Source organism: Myiozetetes cayanensis, unplaced genomic scaffold (genome assembly GCF_022539395.1).
Source record: "Myiozetetes cayanensis isolate MyiCay16 unplaced genomic scaffold, myiCay2020 scf276, whole genome shotgun sequence".
Taxonomy (NCBI): Eukaryota; Metazoa; Chordata; class Aves; order Passeriformes; family Tyrannidae; genus Myiozetetes; species Myiozetetes cayanensis.
Genome location: NW_026087495.1, coordinates 38,930 through 58,634, shown reverse-complemented (window position 1 = coordinate 58,634; position 19,705 = coordinate 38,930). Strand labels below are relative to the sequence as shown.

The following is a 19,705-nucleotide window of genomic DNA, read 5'->3' as shown; positions in this document are numbered from 1 at the left end:
CCCCCAAATCCCCCTCCTCCTTACACTGGCTCGAGGGGGGCAGAGAGTGAGACAGAGGCCCCCAAATTGGGGGGCTGGGCCGAGGTACCACGATCACCTCGGGCCCGGGGGAGGGGGGCGGCGAGAGGCCGAGGAGTCCCCACCGAGGAGGGGTCCTGGGAGCTGGGGGATACACAAAAGGGGGGTTTAGAGGGAGTTTGAGGAGTATTGGGGGAGTTGAGGGGTTTAATGAGTAGGGGTTGGGGAGGGTTGAGAGGATTTGAGGGAGACTGGAAGGGATTTGGAGGTTAAGGCGGATTTGGGGGGTTGGGAGGGTTTGAGGAGGGGTTTGGAGGGGGTTTAGGAGGATTGGGGGGGTTAAGCATTGGGTTGGGGGTTGGGGAAGGGGTTGGGGGAGTTGAGAAGGTTTGAGGAAGGTTGCAGAGAGCTCAGGAGGCTCAGGGAAGTTCAGGGGGTTCAGGGGGGTCAGGGGGTTTTGGGGTGTTAAAGTGGGTTTAGAGGAGGTTTGGGGGTTCAGAGAGGTAGGGAGTTAGGGAAGTTTTGGGGCGTTAAGTGGGTTTAGGGGGAGCTTTGGGGGGCTCAGGGGGTTCAGGAGAGGCTTAGGGGGAGTTTTGGGGTGTTAAGTGGGTTTAGAGGAAGTTTTGGGGAACTCAGGGTGGTTCAGGGGACTCGAGGGGGGTCCGAGTGATTTTTGGGGTGCTCACAGGGGGTCGGGGGGGCTCGGGGGGGCCCCAGGGGGACCCTGGTGACGTCCTGGCCCAGGAATTGGGTGTTGATGCGCAGGTCGGAGGCAGAGTAGTGGTACCCGGGACCTGCTGGGCAGATCTCTCTGAATCCCTCTGGTTTTGGGGGAAAAAAGGGAAATTTGGGGTGAAAATGGGAGATTTGGGGGTGAGATTTGGGTACCCGGGACCAGCCGGGCAGATCTCACGAAATCCCTCTGGTTTGGGGGGAAATTTGGGGGAAAAAAAGGGAGATTTGGGGGTGAGATTTGGGTACCCGGGACCTGCTGGGCAGATCTCCCGGAATCCCTCTGGTTTTGGGGAAAATTTGGGGTGAAAATGGGAGATTTGGGGGTGAGATTTGGGTACCCAGGACCTGCTGGGCAGATCTCTCTGAAATCCCTCTTTTTTGGGGGGAAAAAGGGGAAATTTGGGGCAAAATAGGGGGGATTTGGGTACCCGGGACCTGCTGGGCAGATCTCTCTGAATCCCTCTGGTTTGGGGAAAAAAAGGGGAATTTTGGGGCAAAAATGGGAGATTTAGGGGGTGAGATTTGGGTACCCGGGACCTGCTGGGCAGATCTCCCGGAATCCCTCTGGTTTGGGGAAAAAAAGGGAAATTTGGGGAAAAAAGGGATGAGATTTGGGTACCTGGGACCTGCTGGGCAGATCTCCCAAAATCCCTCTTTTTTGGGGAGGAAAAGGGGGAAATTTGGGGGAAAAAAGGGGAAATTTGGGGGTGAGATTTGGGTACCCAGGACCTGCCGGGCAGATCTCCTGAAATCCCTCTGGTTTGGGGGGAAAAAAGGGAAATTTGGGGAAAATGGGAGATTTGGGGTGAGATTTGGGTACCCGGGACCTGCTGGGCAGATCTCCCGGAATCCCTCTGGTTTTGGGGGAAAAAAGGGAAATTTGGGGAAAAAAGGGATGAGATTTGGGTACCCGGGACCAGCTGGGCAGATCTCCCGGAATCCCTCTGGTTTGGGGAAAAAAAAGGGGAGATTTGGGGGTGAGATTTGGGTACCCGGGACCAGCTGGGCAGATCTCCCGGAATCCCTCTGTTTTTGGGGGAAAAAAGGGAATTTGGGGGTGAGATTTGGGTATCTGGGACCTGCTGGGCAGATCTCCCAAAATCCCTCTGGTTTTGGGGGAAAAAAGGGGAATTTGGGGAATGGGAGATTTGGGGGTGAGATTTGGGTACCCAGGAACTACTGGGCAGATCTCCCAAAATCCCTCTGTTTGAGAGGAAAAAGGGGAAATTTGGGGGGAAAAAGGGGAAATTTGAAGGTGAGATTTGGGTACCCGGGACTGGCTGTACAGATCTCCTGAAATCCCTCTTTTTGGGGGAAAAGGGGAAATTTAGGGGACAGGGGTGAGATTTGGGGGTGGTGGGGTGAGATTTTGATGGGAAGGGATCCCACGCGTTTTTTTTTTTTTTTTTGGGGGTCCGGTTGGTTTTTGGGGGTCCCGGGTGTTTGGGGGGTCGGGTGTTTTTGGGGGTCCTAGGTGTTTTGAGGGGTTCCCAGGTGATTTTGGGAGGGGTCAGGTGGGTTCCTGATATTTTTGGGGAGGTCCTGGGTGGTTTTTGGGGGGGGAAGGGAATCCCAGCTGGTTTTTTTGAACATTCTTTGGGTTGGTTATTCCCACAAATTTGGGGGTTGTTCCCAGGGGTTTTTTAGGGTGCCCAGGTGTTTGTTTTTTTTTTGGGGGGGGTCTCACCGGATCCGAAGGGGGGGCAGCGCAGGCAGGAGCCCCCCCAGGCTTTGCCCACGCGGCTGCAGCAGCAAACCTGGCGCGTGATGTTGCGCAGGGTGGGCAGGGCACACGCCCCCCCCTCGGCAACCAGCCGGAAACACGGACCCCTCTGCTCGGACAGGACCTGCTGGGCTGGGGGGGGACACGGGGGGGGCTCAGGGACACCCCCAGACCAACTTATCCCACCCCCAGTACATCCCAGTCCATCCCAGTCCATCCTATCCCACCCCCAGTACATCCCAGTCCATCCTATCCCATCCTATCCCAGCCCAGAGTGGGTGTAAATGGGACCCCTCTGCTCGGACAGGACCTGCTGGGCTGGGGGAGGGACACGGGGGGGGCTCAGGGACACCCCCAGACCACCCCAGTCCATCCCAGTCCATCCTATCCCACCCCAGACCATCCCAGTACAACCTATCCCAGCAAATCCCAGCAAATCCCAGCCCAGAGTGGGTGTAAATGGGACCCCTCTGCTCGGACAGGACCTGCTGGGCTGGGGAGGACACGGGGGGCTCAGGGACACCCCCAGACCAACTTATCCAACCCCCAGACCAACTTACCCCATCCCCAGACCACCCCAGTCCATCCCAGTCCATCCTATCCCATCCTATCCCAGCCCAGAGTGGGTGTAAATGGGACCCCTCTGCTCGGACAGGACCTGCTGGGCTGGGGGGGGGACACATCCCATTGATCCCATTGATCCCATTGATCCCATTGATCCCATTGATCCCAATCCCATTGATCCCAATCCCACTGATCCCACTGATCCCATAAATGCTCACAGATGCAGCTGGAGCGGGATGAGTCCAGCAGGAATCCCACCCCAATCCCATTGATCCCAATCCCATTCCCAATCCCATTGATCCCATAAATGCTCACAGATGCATCTGGAGCGGGATGAGTCCAGCAGGAATCCCACCCCAATCCCAATCCCACTGATCCCAATCCCATTCCCAATCCCATAAATGCTCACAGATGCATCTGGAGCGGGATGAGTCCAGCAGGAATCCCACCCCAATCCCATTGATCCCAATCCCATTCCCAATCCCATAACTGCTCACAGATGCAGCTGGAGCGGGATGAGTCCAGCAGGAATCCCACCCCAATCCCATTGATCCCATTGATCCCAATCCCAATCCCATTGATCCCAATCCCACCCCAATCCCATTGATCCCATAACTGCTCACAGATGCATCTGGAGCGGGATGAATCAACAGGAATCCACCCCAATCCCATCCCAATCCCATTCCCAATCCCACCCCAATCGCATTCCCAATCCCACCCCAATCCCGATCCCAATCCCACCCCAATCCCATTGATCCCATTGATCCCAATCCCATTCCCAATCCCATTCCCAATCCCAGTGATCCCATAAATGCTCACAGATGCATCTGGAGCGGGATGAGTCCAGCAGGAATCCCACCCCAATCCCACCCCAATCCCACCCCAATCCCATTGATCCCAATCCCATTCCCAATCCCATAACTGCTCACAGATGCATCTGGAGCGGGATGAATCCAGCAGGAATCCCACCCCAATCCCATTCCCAATCCCATAAATGCTCACAGATGCATCTGGAGCGGGATGAATCCAGCAGGAATCCCACCCCAATCCCACTGATCCCATAAATGCTCACAGATGCATCTGGAGGGGGATGAATCCAGCAGGAATCCCACCCCAATCCCAATCCCATTGATCCCAATCCCATTCCCAATCCCATAAATGCTCACAGATGCATCTGGAGCGGGATGAGTCCAGCAGGAATCCCACCCCAATCCCATTCCCATTGATCCCAATCCCATTCCCAATCCTATAACTGCTCACAGATGCATCTGGAGCGGGATGAATCCAGCAGGAACCCCGGGGGGCAGAGGCAGGCAAAGCCCCCCCGGGTGTTGGTGCAGATCCCGTTCCTGCACAGGGACCCCTCCTCACACTCATCCACGTCTGATTTAGGGGGGATTTTGGGGGGGGGAGTCATTCGTTTGACACCCCTCCCCCATCCCAAAAAAATCCCCCCCCAAAAATATCCCCCAAAAATCCCCCTCTTTACAATTTCCCCAAATCCTCCCCGTCCCATCAATCTCCCCAAAATCTCCCCAATCTTCCCCAAATCTCCTCCAGATCCCCCAAACCCTCCAGATCCCCAAATCCCCCAAATTCCCCAATCTCCCCCAAATCCCCCAATCTCCCAAATTCCCCAAAATCCCCCTTTCCAATTTCCCCCAAATCCCCCAATCCCCCAAATCCCTCGATCCCAATCTCCCCAAATCCCCCAGTCTCTCCTCAAATCCCCTCAGACACTCAAAAATCCCTCCAATCCTCCAAAATCCCCTCCCACCCCCAAATCCCTCAGATCCCCCAAATGCCCCAAAATCCCCCTCCCACCCCCAAATCCCCCTCAATCCCTCTCAATCTCCCCAAATCCCCAATCTCCCCAAAACCCCTCCAGATCACCCAAATCCTCAATCTCCCCCAAAATTCCCCCAAATCCCCAATCTCCCCCAAATCCTTCCATCCCCAAACCCCCAAAATCCCTCAATCCCTCCAATCTCCCCTAATCCCCTAAACCCCCAAATCCCCCAAATCCCCAAATCCCCAAACCCCCAAATTCCCCAAAATCCTGACCGTGGCAGGAGCCGTTTTGCCTCTGGAATCCCGGCGGGCAGGGCGAGTCCCGCGGGGAAAGCGCTGGGAATTCCGGGGAATAGAGAGAAAGATGGAATTTAAGAGCCCTCCCTGCCACGCCTCCAAAACCCCAAAAAAACCCCAAAAAGGGGTCCTTACCCGCGTGGCCTCGCAAGAGGTTGACACTCGTGGACCCCCCAGGCCACGCCGACCCCCCCGCGGCAACAAACGGAGCGGGTGCGGAGCCCGGGCAGGGGAGCTGCACTGTGGGGGAAAGGGGGTCAGGGACTTTGAGACCCCCTGGAACTCCCAAAATAACCCCCGAACCCCAGAAAGAAACAGAATCCCAAAAATCCCCACTCAGAACTCAGGATCCCCCTCAAAGGGGTGCGGAGCCCAGGCAGGGGAGCTGCACTGTGGGGGGAAAGGGGGTCAGGGGTGTCAGGACTCCCGGAACCCCAAAATAACCCCCGAACCCAAAATAACCCCAGAACCCCCAAAAAATCCCACTTGGAACCCAAAAAGCCCCCTCCTCAAAAGGGGTGCAGAGCCCGGGCAGGGGGAGCTGCACTGTGGGGAGTAAATGGGGTCAGGGGGCGTTAGGACCCCTGGAACCCCAAAAACCCCCAAAACCCCGAAAACCCCAGAACCCAAAAACCACCCCCGAAGTCAGGACCCCACCCCTCAAAGGGGTGCAGAGCCCAGGCAGGGGAGCTGCACTGTGGGGGAGGGGGGTCAGGAGTGTTGGGACCCCCAGAACCCCAAAATAACCCCCGAACCCCAGAAAGAAACAGAATCCCAAAAAATCCCACTCGGAACTCAGGACCCCCTCAAAAGGGGTGCAGAGCCCGGGCAGGGGGAGCTGCACTGGGGGGAAAGGGGTTAGGGGTGTTGGGACCCCCTGAACCCCAAAACCCCAAACCCCAAAAACCCAGAACCCAAAAAAATCCACCTGAAGTCAGGACCCTCCCCCTCAAAGGGTGCGGAGCCCGGGCAGGGGGAGCTGCACTGTGGGGGGGAAAAGGGGGTCAGGGGGCTTTGGGACCCCTCCCGAACCCCAAAAACCCCAAAACCCCCGAAAACCCCAGAACCCAAAAACCCCCCGAAGTCAGGACCCCCCATCCTCAAAGGAGTGCAGAGCCCGGGCAGGGGAGCTGCACTGGGGGGAAAGGAGTCAGGGGCTTTGAGACCCCCGAACCCCAAAATAACCCCAGAACTCAAAAAAACCCCCAAAATAACCCCACAACACAAAAAAATCCCCTTTCCACCCCCAAATCCCCTCAAATCCACCCCCAAATCCCCCAAAAGCCCCTAAATCCCCCAAAAGCCCCCAAAATCTCCCCAATATCCCCAAATCTTCCTCGACCCCCTCCAATCCCCCAATCACCCCAAAATCCCCCGACCCTCTCAATCTCCCCAATCCCCCAAAATCCCCCTCCGCCCTCAAATCCCCCAAATCTCCCTCCCACCCTCAAATCCCCCAAATCCCCCAAAAGCCCCGAATCCCCCTCAAATCCCCCCAAATCTCCTCTCCCACCCCCAAATCCCCCAAAAGCCCCAAATCCCCTCAGATCCCCCAAAATCCCTCTCCCACCCCCAAATACCCCCAAATCCCCTCAAATCCCCCAAATCTGCCCCAAATCCCCTCCCACCCCCAAATCCCCCTCAAATCCCCAAAATCCCCCTCCCACCCCAAATCCCCCAAATTCCTTCAAATCCCCAAAATCCCCCTCCACCCCTCAAATCCCCAGACCCCCAATCTGCCCCAAATGCCCCCTCCCACCCCGAAATCCCCCAAAGCCCCAAATCCCCTCAGATCCCCAAAATCCCCCTCCACCCCAAATCCCCCAAATTCCCCCAAATCCCCCAAATGCTCCTCCCACCACCAAATCCCCCAAAGCCCCAAATCCTTCAAATCCCCCAATCTCCCCAAATCCCCCAATCTCCCCTCCCACCCCCAGATTGTTTGATATTTTGGGGTGGGGTCTCACTGCCCCCGGAGGTTCCTGAAGCAGTACCTGAACCCCTCCCCCCTCCTCCTCCTCTCAGGGGGTCTCAGAGCCCCCTCAGCGCCAACACGCGGGGCCAGGGGGACCCCGGGGGTCGGGGGCTCGGGGGCTCCGAGGGGCTCCGGAGAGGGGAGGGGTCAGCAAGACCCCATCCCTCCCCTCCTCCCCTCCCCTCCAGCACCCGCTCCACGCGGTGGATCCGCACAGGGGACTCGGGGGGTGGCGGACGTGGACGCTCACGAGGGACTGAGCACCTGGGTGGGGGATTTAGGGAGGTTTGAGGGTCCCAGAGAAAAACGACCCCAAAACCCCAAAACCACCCCGAAAATGTCCCAAAATGTCCCAAAATCTCCCTCAAAACCTCCCCAGTGCCCTCGGAGGGAGGGAGGGGGAGGGACATGAACCCTCACCAGGGACTGAGCACCTGGGGGGTCCAGAGAGGTCACGAGAGAAAACGACCCCAAAACCCCCAAAACCCCCCAAAATACCCCAAAATGTCCCAAACCCACCTAAAATGTCCCCAAAATGCTCCCAAAAACGCTCCAAAATCCTCGAACTCCCCCGCCCCCACCTCGAGGGGGAATTGGGAGTGGAATTTGGGGTGGAATTTCGGGGATTTTTGGGGTGGGTTTGGGGATGGAGTTTAGGGTGGATTTGGGGGTGGAGTTTGAGGGTGGTTGGATTTAGGGTGGGTTTGGGGATTGGATTTGGGGGATGGATTTGGGGTGGATTTGGGAGGGTGGATTTGGGGTGAATTTGGGGAGGGTTTGGGTGGGTTTAGGGTGGATTTGGGGTGGTTTGGGGGTGGATTTGGGGTGGGTTTGGGGTGGTTTGGGTGGTTTGGGGTGGTTTTGGGGTGGGTTTGGGGGTGGATTTGGGGTGGGTTTGGGGTGGGTTTGGGGTGGGTTTGGGGGTGGATTTGGGGTGGGTTTGGGGTGGGTTTGGGGTGGATTTGGGGTGGATTTGGGGATGGTTTGGGGTGTGGTTTGGGGTGGGTGGGTTTGGGGTGGGTTTGGGGGTGGATTTGGGGTGGATTTGGGGTGGGTTTGGGGGATGGATTTGGGGTGGTTTGGAGTGGGTTTGAGGGTGGATTTGGGGATGGGTTTGGGGTGGATTTGGGGATGGGTTTGGGGTGGATTTGGGGTGGGTTTGGGGGTGGTTTGGGGTGGATTTGGGAGGTGGGTTTGGGGGTGGATTTGGGGATGGATTTGGGGTGGATTTGGGGTGGATTTGGGAGTGGATTTGGGGTGGATTTGGGGGTGGATTTGGGGTGGGTTTGGGGTGGATTTAGGGGATGGGTTTGGGGATGGATTTGGGGGTGGATTTGGGGATGGATTTGGGGATGGTTTGGGATGGATTGAGGTGGGTTTGGGGTTGGATGGATTGGGGGTGGATTTGGGGTGTGGATTTGGGGTGGGTTTGGGGGTGGATTTGGGGTGGATTTGGAGGTGGGTTTGGGAGTGGATTTGGGGGTGGATTTGGGGATGGATTTGGGGTGGATTTGAGGTGGGATTTGGGGGTGGATTTGGGGTGGATTTGGGGTGGATTTGGGGTGGTTTGGAGGTGGTTTGGGGGTGGATTTGGGGTGGGTTTGGGGTGGATTTGGGGTGGGTTTGGGGTGGGTTTGGGGATGGATTTGGGGATGGATTTGGGGTGGGTTTGGGGATGGGTTTTGGGGATGGATTTGGGGTGGGTTTGGGGGGTGGATTTGGGGATGGGTTTGGGGTGGATTTGGGGTGGGTTTGGGGATGGATTTGGGGTGGATTTGGGTGGGTTTGGGGTGGATTTGGGGATGGATTTAGGGTGGATTTGGGGGTGGATTTTGGGGTGGGTTTGGGGTGGGTTTGGGGTGGGTTTGGGGTGGATTTGGGGGTGGTTTAGGAGTGGATTTGGGGTGGGTTTGGGGTGGTTTGGGGTGGATTTGGGGTGGGTTTGGGGTGGATTTGGGGTGGGTTTTGGGGTGGGTTTGGGGTGGATTTGGGGTGGGTTTGGGGTGGGATTTGGGGGATGGATTTGGGGGGTGGATTTGGGGGATGGATTTGAGGTGGATTTGGGGTGGGTTTGGGGTGGATTTGGGGTGGATTTGGGGGTGGATTTGGGGTGGGTTTGGGGATGGATTTAGGGTGGATTTGGGGGTGGGTTTGGGGATGGATTTGGGGGTGGATTTGGGAGTGGATTTGGGGTGGGTTTGGGGTGGGTTTGGGGGTGGATTTGGGGTGGATTTGGGGGTGGATTTGGGGTGGGTTTGGGGTGGGTTTGGGGTGGGTTTGGGGGGTGGATTTGGGGATGGGTTTGGGGGTGGATTTGGGGTGGGTTTGGGGGTGGGTTTGGGGGTGGATTTGGGGGTGGGTTTGGGGTGGGTTTGGGGTGGATTTGGGGTGGTTTGGGGTGGATTTGGGGGTGGATTTGGGATGGATTTGGGGGTGGATTTGGGGTGGGTTTGGGGATGGATTTGGGGTGGATTTGGGGTGGGTTTGGGGGATGGATTTGGGGGTGGATTTGGGGGTGGGTTTGGGAGTGGATTTGGGGATGGATTTGGGGTGGATTTGGGGTGGGTTTGGGGGTGGATTTGGGGATGGATTTGGGGTGGATTTGGGGTGGATTTGGGGGTGGTTTGGGGTGGGTTTGGGGTGGATTTGGGGATGGATTTGGGGTGGATTTAGGGTGGATTTGGGGTGGATTTGGGGGATGGATTTGGGGTGGGTTTGGGGTGGATTTGGGGGGTGGATTTGGGGTGGGTTTGGGGTAGATTTGGGGTGGATTTGGGGTGGGATTTAGGGTGGGTTTGGGGTGGTGGATTTGGGGGTGGATTTGGGGTGGATTTGGGGTGGGTTTGGGGTGGTTTGGGGTGGATTTGGGGTGGATTTGGGGATGGATTTTGGAGGTGGATTTGGGGTGGATTTGGGGTGGGTTTGGGAGGTGGATTTGGGGTGGATTTGGGGGTGGATTTGGGGTGGGTTTGGGGATGGATTTGGGGTGGGTTTGGGAGTGGATTTGGGGTGGGTTTGGGGTGGTAGTTTGGGGAGTGGGTTTGGGGTGGGATTTGGGGTGGATTTGGGGATGGATTTAGGGTGGGTTTGGGGTGGATTTGGGAGTGGGTTTGGGGTGGATTTGGGGTGGGTTTGGGGTGGATTAGGGGTGGATTTGGGGTGGGTTTGGGGATGGATTTGAGGGTGGATTTGGGGATGGGTTTGGGGTGGGTTTGGGAGGTGGTTTAGGGGATGGATTTGGGGGATGGATTTGGGGATGGGTTTGGGGATGGATTTGGGGTGGATTTGGGGATGGATTTGGGGTGGATTTGGGGTGGGTTTGGGGTGGGTTTAGGGTGGGATTTGGGGATGGATTTGGGATGGTTTGGGGTGGGTTTAGGGTGGATTTGGGGATGGATTTAGGGTGGATTTGAGGGATGGATTTGGGGTGGGTTTGGGGGTGGATTTGGGAGTTGATTTAGGTGGATTTGGGGGATGGATTTGGGGGATGGATTTGGGTTAATTTAGGGTAATTTAGGGTAATTTGGGGGTGGTCTCACCGTCCCTGTCCCACCGATGGTTGGCCACGGGCAGGGTGTGGGATTTGGGGGGTTGTTTGGGGTTAATTTGGGGTGGGTTTAGGGTAATTTGGGGTGGGTTTAGGATAATTTGGGGTGGGTTTAGGATAATTTGGGGGGTGGTCTCACCGTCCCTGTCCCACCGATGGTTGGCCACGGGCAGGGTGTAGACCGAACGCGTCAGCTCCTGGGGGGGGTCGGATCCCCCCCCGGGCCCCCTCGGCGTCCTGGCCGCTCTGGGGGTCCCCCCGCTGGGTCTGGGGTTCCCCCCGCGGCGTGGGGGGGTTTTCGGGGTCCCCCCCCGCGGGTGAGGTTGGAGGGGAGGTGGCAGAAGCGTCCCGTGAATTGGGGGGGGCAGAGGCAGGCGCGGGGGTGGGCACAGACCCCCCCGTTCTGGCACAGCAGGGGGCACAGCACTGCGGGGGACACCAGAATTAGGGGGCACTACCCCCAAAAAAGAATTGGGGGTCCCGAAGTGTTTCCTCCCTCCCTAAAAATTTGGGAGGGGTCCTGAAGGTTTCACCCTCTTCCTAAAAATTGGGGGGGTCCTGAAGGGTTTCCTCCTCCTAAAATACTGGGGGGTCCTGAAGTGTTTCACTCCCCCTCCCCAAAAATTGGGGGGTCCTGGGGGTCCCAGACATTTTGGGGGTCCCACACATTTAGGGGTCCCAGATATTTTGGGTGGGGTCCCAGACATTTAGGGGTCCCCACACATTTGGGGGTCTTAGACATTTTGGGGGTCCCAGACATTTCGGGGAGTTCCACACATTTGGGGAGTCTCACACATTTTGGGGAGTCCCACACATTTTGGGGGTCCCCACACATTTTAGGGAGTCCCAGACATTTTAGGGGTCCACACATTTGAGAGTCCCACATTTGAGTGTCACACATTTGGGGGTCCCCACATTTTGAAGTGTCCCAGCCATTTTAGGGGTCCCCCACACATTTTGGGAGGTCTTAGACATTTAGGGGGGGGTCCCACACATTTAGGGGGTCCCAGATATTTAGGGGTCCCACATTTTGGGGTCCCAGACATTTAGAGGGTCCCAGATATTTTGGGGGTCCCACACATTTGGGAGGTCCCACACATTTGGGAGTGTCCCAGACATTTAGGGGTGTCCCACAAATTTTGGGGGGGGTCCTACACATTTTGGGGTGGTCCCAGACATTTGGAGGGGTCCCACACATTTAGGGGGCCCCATACATTTTAGGGGTCTTAGATATTTAGGGGGTCCCCACATTTGGAGGGTCCTACAAATTTGGGGGTCCCACACATTTTGGGGGTCCCAGACATTTGGGGGTTCCCACACATTTTGGGGGGTCCCGCACATTTGAGGGTCCCAGATATTTGGGAGGGTCCCAGACATTTAGGAGTCCCCACGTATTTGGGAGTCCCAGACATTTGGGAGTCCCACACATTTTGGGGGGGGTCCCCACACATTTGGGGGGGTCCCAGAGATTTGGGGGAGGGTCCCAGACATTTAGGGAGTCCCACACATTTTGGGGAGGGTCTTAGACATTTAGGGGGTCTTAGACATTTTGGGGGTCCTACACATTTAGGGGTCCCCACATATTTTAGGAGGGTCCGACACATTTGGGGGTCCCCACATTTTAGGGGTCCCACACATTTGAGTGTCCCACATTTTGAGGGTCCCACACATTTGGAGGTGTCCACACATTTGGGGGGTCTTAGACATTTTGGGGGTCCCACAGATTTGGGGGGTCCACACATTTGGGGAGTCTTAGACATTTTGGGGTCCCACAGATTTAGGGGTCCCCACACATTTAGGGGGTCCCAGATATTTAGGGGGTCCCAGACATTTGGGGGAGTCTCACACATTTTGGGGTCCCACATATTTAGGAGGGTCCCAGACATTTGGGGGTCCCACACATTTGGGGGTGTCCCACACATTTGGGGGGTCCCCACATTTGGGGGGTCTCAGACTTTTGGGGAGGGTCCCAGACATTTAGGGGTCCCCACACATTTGGGGGTCTTAGACATTTGGGGGTCCCAGACATTTCAGGGGGTTCCACACATTTTGGGGTCCCCATATTGGAGGTCCACATTTGGGGTGGTCCCAGATATTTTGGGAGGTCCCAGACATTTTGGGGGTTCCCACACATTTTGGGGGGTCCTACATATTTGGGGGTCCCACACATTTTGGGGGGTCCCACACATTTGGGGGTCCCAGACATTTGGGAGGTCCCACACATTTTGGGGGTCCCCACATTTTGGGGGTCCCAGACATTTAGGGTTCCCCACATTTTGGGGGTTCCTCACATTTTGGGGGTCCTACACATTTGGAGGGGTCCCAGACTTTTTGGGAGGGTCCAGACATTTAGGGGTCCCCACACATTTGGGGGTCTTAGACATTTTGGGGGTCCCAGACATTTCGGGGGTTCCACACATTTTGAGGGGTCCGACATTTTGGGGGTCCCCACATTTTGGGAGTGGTCCCAGATATTTTGGGGGGTCCCAGACATTTTAGGGGTCCCCACACATTTTGGGGGTCTCAGACATTTAGAGGGTCTTAGATATTTTGAGGGGTCCCACACATATGGGGGTCCTTCACATTTAGGGGGTCCCAGATATTTTGGGGTGTCCCACATTTTGGGGAGGTTTCCAGACATTCTAGAGAGTCCACACATTTTGGGGGTCCCACACATTTTGGGGGTCCCACACATTTAGGGGGTTCCACATATTTTGGGCAGTTCCTACACATTTTGGGGGTCCTCACATATTTAGGGGGTCCCCACATTTTGGGAGGGTCCCAAACATTTTGGGGAGTCCCAGACATTTGGAGGGTCCCACACATTTTGGGGGTCCCAGACATTTGGAGTGGTCCCACACATTTGGGGGTCTCAGAGATTTAGGGGGTCCTTACACATTTTGGGGGGTCCTACACATTTAGAGGGTCCCAGACATTTTGGGGGGTCCCAGCCATTTAGGGGGTCCTAGACATTTGGGGGTCCTACACATTTTAGAGGGTGTCCCACACATTTTGGAGGTTCCCACATTTGGGGGTGTCCACACATTTTGGGGTTCCCCACATTTGGGGTGTCCCAGACGTTTCGGGGGCTCTGAGCCCCACCCTGTTCTGCGTGGGGGCCGGGTTTGGTCTCGGGTGGGGCAGGGGGTTTTGTCCGTGCCGCGCGTGTTCCCGAGCGCCGCGGGGGCCCCTCTGTTTACGTTGCGAATTCCCGGCCTTTTCCAGCGGCACCCGATGAGCTCATTTGGGGCTGCGTGGGTGGGATGGGGCCCACCCTTCCCCTGACACCCCTCCCCCCACCCCCGGCCTGCCCTGACCCCCCTCGGCACCCAAATCCCTCCCCGGCACCCAAATCCCTCCCATCAGTACCGAAATCCATCCTGGGCACCCAAATCCATCCAACTAGGCACCCAAATCCCTCCCACGGCACCCAAATCCCTCCCCTCGGCACCCGAATCCCTCCCCTCGGCACCCAAATCCCTCCTACAGCACCCAAATCCCTCCCCTCGGCACCCAAATCCATCCCACGGCACCCAAATCCATCCTGAGCACCCAAATCCCTCCCACGGCATCCAAATCCCTCCCACGGCACCCAAATCCATCCCTGGGCACCCAAATCCATCCTTCGGCACCCAAATCTCTCCCACAGCACCCAAATCCCTCCTCCCGGCACCCAAATCCATCCCACAGCACCCAAATCCCTCCCATGGGCACCCAAATCCCTCCTTTAGGCACCCAAATCCCTCCCTGGGCACCCAAATCTCTCCCCTCGGCACCCAAATCCCTCCCTGGGCACCCAAATCCCTCCCCTGGGCACCCAAATCCCTCCCCTGGGCACCCAAATCCCTCCTACAGCACCCAAATCCCTCCCTGGGGCACCCAAATCCCTCCCCTCGGCACCCAAATCCCTCCCCTCGGCACCCAAATCCCTCCTGGGCACCCAAATCCATCCCCCGGGCACCCAAATCCATCCCTGGGCACCCAAATCCATCCCTGGGCACCCAAATCCCTCCCCGGCACCCAAATCCCTCCCTAGGGCACCCAAATCCTCTCCCCTAGGCACCCAAATCCCTCCCTCGGCACCCAAATCCCTCCCTGGGGCACCCAAATCTCTCCCCTGGGCACCCAAATCCCTCCCCCCGGCACCCAAATCCCTCCCTGGGGCACCCAAATCTCTCCCCTGGGCACCCAAATCCCTCCCCTCGGCACCCAAATCCATCCCTGGGCACCCAAATCCCTCCCCTGGGCACCCAAATCCATCCCCTCGGCACCCAAATCCATCCCTGGGGCACCCAAATCCATCCCTGGGGCACCCAAATTCATCCCACAGCACCCAAATCCCTCCCTGGGGCACCCAAATCCCTCCCCTCGGCACCCAAATCCCTCCCCTCGGCACCCAAATCCATCCCCGGGGCACCCAAATCCATCCCACGGCACCCAAATCCCTCCCCTCGGCACCCAAATCCCTCCCTGGACACCCAAATCCCTCCCCCCGGCACCCAAATCCATCCCCTCGGCACCCAAATCCCTCCTACAGCACCCAAATCCCTCCCTGGGGCACCCAAATCCCTCCCGGGGCACCCAAATCCCTCCATGGGCTCCCAAATCTCTCCCCCTCGGCACCCAAATCCATCCCTGGGCACCCAAATCCATCCCTGGGCACCCAAATCCCTCCCTGGGCACCCAAATCCCTCCCCTCGGCACCCAAATCCCTCCCTGGGCACCCAAATCCCTCCCTGGGCACCCAAATCCCTCCCTGGGGCACCCAAATTCATCCTTGGGCACCCAAATCCCTCCCACAGCACCCAAATCCCTCCCCCCGGCACCCAAATCCATCCCTGGGCACCCAAATCCCTCCCCTGGGCACCCAAATCCCTCCCTGGGGCACCCAAATCCTCCCTGGGCACCCAAATTCATCCTTGGGCACCCAAATCCCTCCCTCGGCACCCAAATCCCTCCCCTCGGCACCCAAATCCATCCCCTGGGCCCCCAAATTCATCCCTGGGCACCCAAATCCCTCCCCTGGGGCACCCAAATCCATCCCCTCGGGCACCCAAATCACTCCCACAGCACCCAAATCCCTCCCCTCGGCACCCAAATTCATCCCCCCGGCACCCAAATCCATCCCTCGGGCACCCAAATCCCCCTCCTGGCACCCAAATCCCTCCCTGGGGCACCCAAATCCATCCCTGGGCACCCAAATCCATCCCCACGGCACCCAAATCCCTCCCTGGGGCACCCAAATCCCTCCCTCGGCACCCAAATCCATCCCTCAGCACCCAAATCCATCCTACAGCACCAAATCCCTCCCTGGGCACCCAAATTCATCCTAGGGCACCCAAATCCCTCCCCTCGGCACCCAAATCCATCCCTGGGCACCCAAATCCCTCCCCTGGGGCACCCAAATCCCTCCCCTCGGCACCCAAATCCATCCCACAGCACCCAAATCCCTCCCTGGGGCACCCAAATCCCTCCCTGGGGCACCCAAATCCCTCCCACGGCACCCAAATCCCTCCCCTGGGCACCCAAATCCATCCCTGGGCACCCAAATCCCTCCCTGGGGCACCCAAATCCATCCCCTCGGCACCCAAATCCATCCCTGGGCACCCAAATCCATCCCCTGGGCACCCAAATCCCTCCCCTGGGCACCCAAATCCCTCCCTGGGTACCCAAATCCCTCCCGGGGCACCCAAATCCATCCCTGGCCACCCAAATCCATCCCTGGGCACCCAAATCCCTCCCTGGGCACCCAAATTCATCCCAAGGCACCCAAATTCCTCCCGAACTTCCCCAAAATCCACCCTGGGATGGGTCCCCGTCAGGGACCCCCAGTCTGGGACATCCCCCCAAAATCAGGGACCCCCCCAAAATCAGGGGCCCCTCCCAAATCATGGACCCCCCCCAAATCATGGACTCCCCCCCAAAATCGGGAACCCCTCCCAAAATCAGGGACTCCCCAAATCAGGGACCCCCAAAATCAGGGACCTCCCAAATCAGGGACACCCCAAATCAGGGACCACCCCCAAAATCAGGGACTACCCCAAAAATGAAGGACCTCACCCATAAAATGAGAGACACCCCAGCCCCCAAAATCAGGAATCCCTCCTCAAAATCAGGGACTCCCCAAAATCAGGGACCTCCAATCTGGGACCCTCCCAAAATCAGGACTCCCAAAATCAGAGACCCCCAATCAGGGACCCTCCCCAAAATCAGGACTCCCCCAAAATCAGAGACAACTCCCCCAAAATCAGGGGCCCTCCCCAGGAACCCCCAGGGACTCCAAATCTGGGACCCCTCCCAAATCAGGGACCCCTCCTAAAATCAGGAACCCCCTAAATCAGAGACCTACAATCAGGGACCCTCCCAAAATCAGGGACCCCCAAAATCAGGGATCCCTCCTAAATCAGGGATATCCAATCTGGGACATCCATCCCTCAAATCAGAGATCCCCCAAAATCAGAGCTCTCCAATCTGGGGACCCTCCCCAAATCAGGGACCCCTCTCCAAATCAGAGCCCCTCCCCAAGAACATCTCAGGAAGCTGCAGGACCCCCCAAATCAAAGCCCACCCTGTCCCCCAAAGGACCCCAAATCTGGGACCCCCAAATCAGAACGACCCCCTCCCCCCAAATCAGAGCCCCAAACCCAAATCAGAGACCCCAAATCTGGGACCCCCAAATCAGAACGACCCCCCAAATCAGAGCCCCAAACCCAAATCAGAGACCCCAAATCTGGGACCCCCAAATCAGAACGACCCCCAAATCAGAGCCCCAAACCCAAATCAGAGACCCCAAATCTGGGACCCCCAAATCAGAACGACTCCCCAAATCAGAGCCCCAAACCCAAATCAGAGACCCCAAATCTGGGACCCCCAAATCAGAACGACCCCCCTCCCCCAAATCAGAGCCCCAAACCCAAATCGGAGACCCCAAATCTGGGACCCCCAAATCAGAACGACCCCCTCCCCCAAATCAGAGCCCCAAACCCAAATCGGAGACCCCAAATCTGGGACCCCCAAATCAGAACGACCCCCTCCCCAAATCAGAGCCCTAAACTCAAATCAGAGACCCCAAATCTGGGACCCCAAATCAGAACGACCCCCCACACACACACACCAGGGACCCCAAATCTGGGACCCCCAAATCAAGGACCCCAAATCTGGTCGGTCCAGGGACCCCAAACTCCCCGACACCCTCAAAACCCCCCGGACACCAGACCCCCCTGCACCTCCAAACTCCCCTGTGACCCCTTGCTCCACCCCCGCACCCCAAACTCCCCGCACCCCAAAACTCCCCAGGCACCTCAAAGAGCCCCCGGACACCAGACCCCAGCCCGCACCCCAAAACTCCCCCGGGCACCCCAAACTCCCCGGCACCCCAAATCCCCCGCACTCCAAACCTTCCCCTGGGCACCCCAAACTCTCCCGGGCACCCCAAACTCCCCCGGCACCTCAAACTCCCCAGGTATCCCCAAACTCCCCAGGCACCCCAAACTCCCCCGACATCCCTGCACTCCAAACTCCCCAAACTCCTCCCCGCACCCCAAAACTCCCCGGGTACCCAAAACTTCCCCCTGGTCCCCCATCTCCCAAACTCCCCCGCATCCCAAAACTTCCCTCGCACTCCCAAACTCCCCAATTTTCCCGCACTCAAAACTCCCGGGCACCCTAAACTCCCCCAGCACCTCAAAACTCCCTTGGTCCCCCATCTCCCCAAACTCCGCCGCACCCCAAACTCCCCCAGGGCACCTAAACTCCCCCGCACCCCAAAACTCCCCGAATTTTCCCGCACCCCAAAAACTCCCCGGGCACCCAAACTCCCGCACCTCAAAATCCGCCCCCCGCACTGACCGAGCCTGAATCCGGTTCCCGGGGGTCCTCCCGCTCTCCACCACCGTGACGTTCCTGCCGCCCCCACGCGGGACCCCCTCTCGGGGCAGCAGCGCGGGGGTGAAGCGCAGGCGGAGGCGGGCGGGCCCCCGCGTGGGGGCCGGGGGCGCGGGGACCCCGGCGCGGGCAGCGCCAGCAGGGCCAGGAGCAGCAGAGCGGGGCCCATCGCCGACCGACACGCGTGGGGAGGGGGAAAAGCGTGGGGGATCGGGGGTCGGGGGCTCGGGGAACCGCCCCGGGTGGGGGTTGGATTGAGGGGGCGCGGAGGGCGGGGAACCCCGGGGTGGGGCCCGAGAGCGCCCACCCACTCGCGGGACGCGGGGAGTGGGAGGGGGAAGGAAGGAGGGGAGGGGAGGAGGGAGAGGAGAGGGGAAGGAAGGGGAGTGGGAGGGCGCGAGGAGGCGAGCGGGGACACGGGGACACTCGGGGGACACTCGGGGGACCGGGTACAAGGGGAGGCACGAGGGGACACGGAGGACACGGGGGACACCAGGGGACACGAGGAGGACACGAGGGGGACACGGGGGGTACAGGAAACAAGGGGGGCACGGAGGACACGGGGGCACGGGGGACACTCGGGGGCCGACACGGGGACAGGGGACACGGGAGACAAGGGGGACACGGGGGACACGGGGGACACGGGGGACACTGGGGGTCGACACGGGGACATGGGGGCACATGAGGGACACGGGGACACGGGGGACACTCGGGGACACGGGGGACACAGGGGACACGGGGCGACATCGGGGTGACACGGGGGTACTGGGGACAATGGGAGACACGAGGGGGACACGGGGGACACAGGGGGACACGGGGGACACGGGAGGACACGGGGGACACGGAGGACACGGGGGACACGAGAGGACACGGGGGGCACGGGGGACACTCAGGGGGACACGGGGGGCAACGGGGGACAAGGGGGACACGGAGGACAAGGGGGACACGGGGGACAAGGGGGACACGGGGGACAAGGGGGACATGGGAGGGATACGGGGACGAGGGGGAATACGTGGGGAGTGGGGGACACGGGGGACGACACGGGAGGGGGGACAAGGGGGGACACGGGGGACACGGGGGACAAGGGGGACACGGGAGGACAGTCGGGGAGTCGACACGGGGACAGGGGACACGGAAACAAGGGGGACACAGAGGACAAGGGGGGCACGCG

The 19,705-nt window shown here is 58.7% G+C and overlaps 1 long non-coding RNA gene across 1 annotated transcript; it reads right to left on the bottom strand.

Moving 5' to 3' along the window:
- Positions 1-710: 710 nt before the first annotated feature.
- Positions 711-5,168, bottom strand: LOC126643649 (uncharacterized). The gene is made up of 4 exons (XR_007629788.1): positions 5,105-5,168; positions 4,301-4,423; positions 2,441-2,608; positions 711-839 (listed from the first exon to the last, which is right to left on the bottom strand). It is a non-coding gene; the product is annotated as an uncharacterized LOC126643649 (long non-coding RNA).
- Between the last annotated feature and the right edge of the window lie 14,537 nt (positions 5,169-19,705).